Source organism: Macaca nemestrina, chromosome 6 (genome assembly GCF_043159975.1).
Source record: "Macaca nemestrina isolate mMacNem1 chromosome 6, mMacNem.hap1, whole genome shotgun sequence".
NCBI lineage: Eukaryota > Metazoa > Chordata > Mammalia > Primates > Cercopithecidae > Macaca > Macaca nemestrina.
The window spans coordinates 61,238,560-61,243,769 of NC_092130.1; the positions used below are offsets into that span (position 1 = coordinate 61,238,560).

A 5,210-nucleotide genomic window follows, 5' to 3' on the forward strand; every position below is an offset into this window, starting at 1 on the left:
CATATGGGTGAAACCACTGTCAGTAGAGAACAGAAGGGGGGCCGCATGGTTAGGCTGCACCAAAGACATTTTGCTTTTATGAATACGCTGAAGAAAAAAAGACCTTTGGTGCCATGTGGCTTGCACTTCTCTCCAGCAAGACAGCCTAGCTCCCTCAACCCCATTGTGTGTCTAGGAAAAGATAGTAAAAACATTTCCTTGAGAGGTAAAGACTACAGGGAAGCTACAAGCTCACTGTGCACAGGTGAGAAAGAAGGACCATCTGTAGATTATTTTTCTATCTGAACAGACATTTATGTTTTGAATTCTTTATTTCCAACAATTCCCTTCATTATCTTTTGCTGGACCCAAGGATATTGAAGCCATCCATCGCTTTACTTGTCTTCCAAGTTCATCAGTGCCTGCACAACATGGTAACAACAAAGTTAAAGACATTCCACTCTTCCAGAAAAGGGAAAAGCTGGATAGCCACATAAGAAGGATCACCAGGATGAAAATAAACAAGATAACCAAGTTACCACCTCCAAGGTCAGCTTCAATGGCCACAGTTAGGTATTTGCGGATTCCAGCAATTCTATTTCAACTATCAATACGATCGTATTCAAAAAGATGAGGAAGATGATGAAGTTTGTGAAGAGAGGACACCCAAGGACCCATCTGATCCACAAAGAAAGAGGTGACCTCTGACTGCAGCGCACATGAAGCCTGCTCAACAGCCTCTGCGCATGTGAAATCTGTCGTATACGTTGAGCCTTTACAGAGAAGCACACTAGCTGGTGTTGATTTCCCAACATAAGTTTCTTCTGGCGGGAAGGATCAAGTAACTCGCTGATAGCGTGCCACGGCACAGCTTGACTCAAGCCTTGCAAATGCTAGATGAGAAAGTATCGATGAGACATGAACCAATGGCGTCAACTAGGGGCAGCTGCATCTGCCCTTCTTGGTGATAACTGGCCATGTCTGCTCAGCCCAGGTTCTCTTGGTCCACTCAGTGCTAGCTTCACGCTTCCGCCTCCAGCTCTGGCACCCCCTGAGCCCCGCTTCCCACACGCAGGATGAGCTCAGAGCCGGCCCCCAGCCTCACTGCACCCCATTCCCAGCCCAAGCCCTAGCCCAGGATTGGGCCCAGCCACGCTCAGGTGAGCCGCCTCACTCCGCCCAGCCGACCATGTGTAGATTTTAAGTTTTTTTTTTTTCTTTTTTTTTTTTTTTAACTGGAGAAATCTATCACACACCAGAAAAAAAAAATTGTGTCCTCCTCTAAAAAAAAAAAAAGGTCATGACAAAAAATCAGATTCATAATAGAAAAGGAAGTATACCTCCAAAGTAGGCAAAATTATGTTTTATGTTTTAAAAACATGCAAAATAATTTCATGATGAAATACCTTGATTTGCATGTGACTTAGAACTTATTTCATATTAACCAGATTCAGTTGCTGTGATAAATCTATTATGTGTTTTAGAAAATCTATTTTTAAAAAATATGTATTTTTAAGCCAGAAGATAAACTTGGCATTTGTGCATCCATGTGTAAGCTAGCCTGCTTGGTATCATGCAGCCAAGATACTAAAAGATTAATAAAATTATTTTAAAAATCTGTTACAGACTAACAAATAATATATTTCCTCAAATTTTCTGGGCTATACTACTTTCTATTAATGCAATCTGAATTTTCAGATGTAAATACCAGTCAATGGTTGTTTGTTAAAACTTAAAAGCAATAGGGTTGGGAGGACCTTTGCAATATTCATCATTAAATCATAAGTACAGTTATTCTGGACCATAGTAAGTGGAATGCCCTAACTTTTCTTAGTTCAAACTCTGCAAATTGATTCTAAAGTTTATAATCATGCCCTTTTATGTGCTTTAACTGGACGTACTGACTTTGTGGTGTATACTTTGTAAGAGAGCAGGTAACTCCAGCACAGAAGAAACCATGTAATGCAGAACCGGGGAAGACTTCAGTGGCACTGTTCTATTTTTATTGATCCAGACCATTGCTTTCAATCCTGCACTGAGGCCTCCTTGGACGTCGGTTTCTAATGTGTTACTGACTGTCACACAGTCCCCAGGTTGTACTTTGAGAAGACTGCAGCAGTAATAAAATATGGATGGTGCTGGCTTCTCTCTCTACTCTCCACCTCCAATAGTGTGGAAATACGACTGACAGGCACAAGCCTCAATCTTCTCTCTCTGGGTCTGTCTGTCCCCATTCCTTAATAAAAGTAGGCGGGCCTCCTTTCGAAGTTCGGAGAGCATGACTTTGATATTTTCTGCTAGTGTCATAAGCTGTAAACATGTAGATTTCCCAAGGAAGTGACATTCTTCAGTTAATTTTCTATTCGCGGCACCATCTTTTGTTTCCTGGATTGCTTCTTCCCAATTGAAGTCCTTAGATCAGTAATGCATGTACTGTAAGGATGAAAACATTCCTTCCTGAGTTCAACTTGAATTTTATCACAGATGATTTCAGCCTTTTCTTAGAATTATATTTTGGTTGTAAGAACTTTAACACCTCCGACAGGTCTCTCCTGCTTGCCCCGGCCATGTCGATGAGCATGTTGTCTAGGTCAAAGAAAGAGGCCAGCATGTGGCTCATCCCCGTAGCCCCCATGGCTCCTGTCACCCTTGCACATGTGAAGCGGGCATCCCGGCAATGTCATACTTTTAATAATATGTGATTTTTTTTCATTGATGGGTATTAAATTTTTTTAAATCATGTTTTAGGTTGTTCTGTGTACTGTAATAAATTCTCTTCAAGAGTTATCTATTTTTTTTAAATTGATTAGTCTTAATTACCATATCTTTATATGCCTATCTGGGAAAGAATAAAATGCCCTCTAGAATTGTGCAACATGGAAGCCTTGTCTAGAAGAAACTGACAGTGTTGAATTTTACCTAAGTTCTGTGCTCCTGGAAAAGAGCAAAGATGGAGAAATCCCCCACCCTTTTGTGTTTCAGAAAGGCCTTGCTGAAAAGAAGCACCTTTTCCCATATAATTTAGATAAAACTCGTGTATACTGCCTTGTTCACCTATGACAAGGCCAGAAACAGACTCCAAATTCCCACTCTTTGCCTCATAAATGATTAACTAAACTTGTTTGTACTAATGATCAGTGGGAACAAAATGCTTGTTAATCACACTTTGGTTAAGTTATTCTGTCTATTCCCCAGGTCCTTGAACCTTGGCCCATCCTCAGTCTGAGTCAGCATGTAACCCCTCTTCAACAGCAGCTCTGGAGAGAAGGCTGACTTCAGGGGAAAACATTCTTTAACCCCATTCTCTTATCCCACTTGCCCACATCCAAATCTTTCTAATCTAGTTTACTCCTCTCTGTAAGAGAAAACCTCTTTTCACCTAACTCTTGAGAAGCTTGCAGGTATTATGGTCAAATAGTTCCTATTATTGCAATAGCTCTCCTTCTCCTATTGAAAGAGACCCTTTTTCTCTTATAATAATCCTTCCAGCAAAGTGTGTCCTTACTAAATCTGGATTTGCTTTTCATTTGACAGGACCCACTCGTTACCTTTTATAAAATTTTTTTCTTTCCTATTCTCAAATAAGAAAAAATTATTTTGCCATCTCTGGCCCCCACCTGATTTAGGTTTTTAAAAAACTTTTTGGAGGTATAACTTACATACATACAAATGTATGTATAACTTGCATATATTTAAAAGGTAAAATTTGGCGATATTTGACAGATGTATAACCCCTGTGAAACTTGTATTACACAATGTATGGAACATTTCTGTCACCTCTGTTTTCTGGAGCCACTTTGCATATAACCCCACTTCTGCCCTTGGCTCTATGCAACCACTGATCTGTTCTCTGTCAGTGTATGCTAGTTTGCATTGTCTAGAACTTTTTATGTGTGGAATTATATGGTGTGTCTGGCTTCTTTCACTCAGCACAACGATTTTGAGATTCAACAATATTGTTGCAGTTATTAGTAGTTAATTCCTCTTTTGTTATTGGGTATTATTCCAGTTGTATAGATATACCATATTCTTTATCCACTGATCTACTGATGAATATTTCTGATTTTTCCCCCAGTTTTAAGATGGCTATAAGCTGAATGTTTGTGTCTTCCCAAGATTCATATGTTGAAAACTAATCCCCAATGTGACGGTGTTTGGAGTGGGGGCCTTTGGGAGATGATAGGTCATATGGTTGTTGGGAGGTGAGACCTTTGGAGATCATAGGTCATATGGCTGGAGGCCTCATGAATAGGATTACTGTCCTTATAAAAAAGGCTTCAGAGAGTTCCTCTGCCTCTTCTGTTGTGTGAAGAAACAATGAAAAGATGGCCATCTGTCTATGAACCAGGAAGTGGGACCTCACCAAAAACTGAATCTACCTGTGGCTTAATCTTAGACTTCCCATCCTCCAAAACTGTGAGGAATAAATTTCTGCAGTATATGGTATTTTTATTGTAGCAGCCCCCACTGAGAGGGATATTGCAAATAAAATTACTATGAACATTTAATTACAAGTGTTTGTGTGAACATGTATTTTCATTTCTTTTGAAGAGGAGTAAAAGGGCTGGGTCCAAAGGTAGGTATATATTTGAATCCTAAGAAACTGCCATAGTACTATCATTTTACATTTTCACCAGCAGTGAATAAACCCCTTTTAGGATTGAATTAACATTATATAGTTTGGGAAGAAACAACGTGGTAGTGATATTCAGTTTTCTATAGAGGCAAATGCTATACACTTTAGTTATTAAAAATGTTCACATCACTTAGTGAAGTTGGTTTTTCTTTTTTTTAATTTTTAATTCCTTCATGTCATCCTTGTGCAGGGGCCATGTTAATCTCTGTATCATTCCAATTTTAGTATATGTGCTGCTGAAGCGAGCACACTCTGAAGTTTTATGTCTTTTCATCCCATAGGTCTTATTAATTTCCTATTAGGATTAGTCCTAAGTATTTCATGTTTCTATTATGGAAGATAATTTTTGTTTTATTTTTTTTTTAATTTTATTTATTTATTTTTTTTGAGACGGAGTCTCGCTCTGTAGCCCAGGCTGGAGTGCAGTGGCCGGATCTCAGCTCACTGCAAGCTCCGCCTCCCGGGTTCACGCCATTCTCCTGCCTCAGCCTCCGGAGTAGCTGGGACTACAGGCGCCCGCCACCGCGCCCGGCTAGTTTTTTGTATTTTTTAGTAGAGACGGGGTTTCACCGTGTTAGCCAGGATGGTCTCGATC

General features: G+C 39.8%; 1 non-coding gene and 2 pseudogenes across 1 annotated transcript; all 3 read right to left on the reverse strand.

The window, feature by feature from the left end:
* Positions 1-394: 394 nt before the first annotated feature.
* Positions 395-958, reverse strand: LOC105500021 (cation channel sperm-associated protein 2 pseudogene; annotated as a pseudogene).
* A 908-nt stretch (positions 959-1,866) lies between these two features.
* On the reverse strand, positions 1,867-4,458 carry LOC105500022 (N-acylneuraminate-9-phosphatase pseudogene; annotated as a pseudogene).
* A 302-nt stretch (positions 4,459-4,760) lies between these two features.
* On the reverse strand, positions 4,761-4,864 carry LOC112423377 (U6 spliceosomal RNA). The gene has a single exon (XR_003013851.2). It is a non-coding gene; the product is annotated as a U6 spliceosomal RNA (small nuclear RNA).
* Between the last annotated feature and the right edge of the window lie 346 nt (positions 4,865-5,210).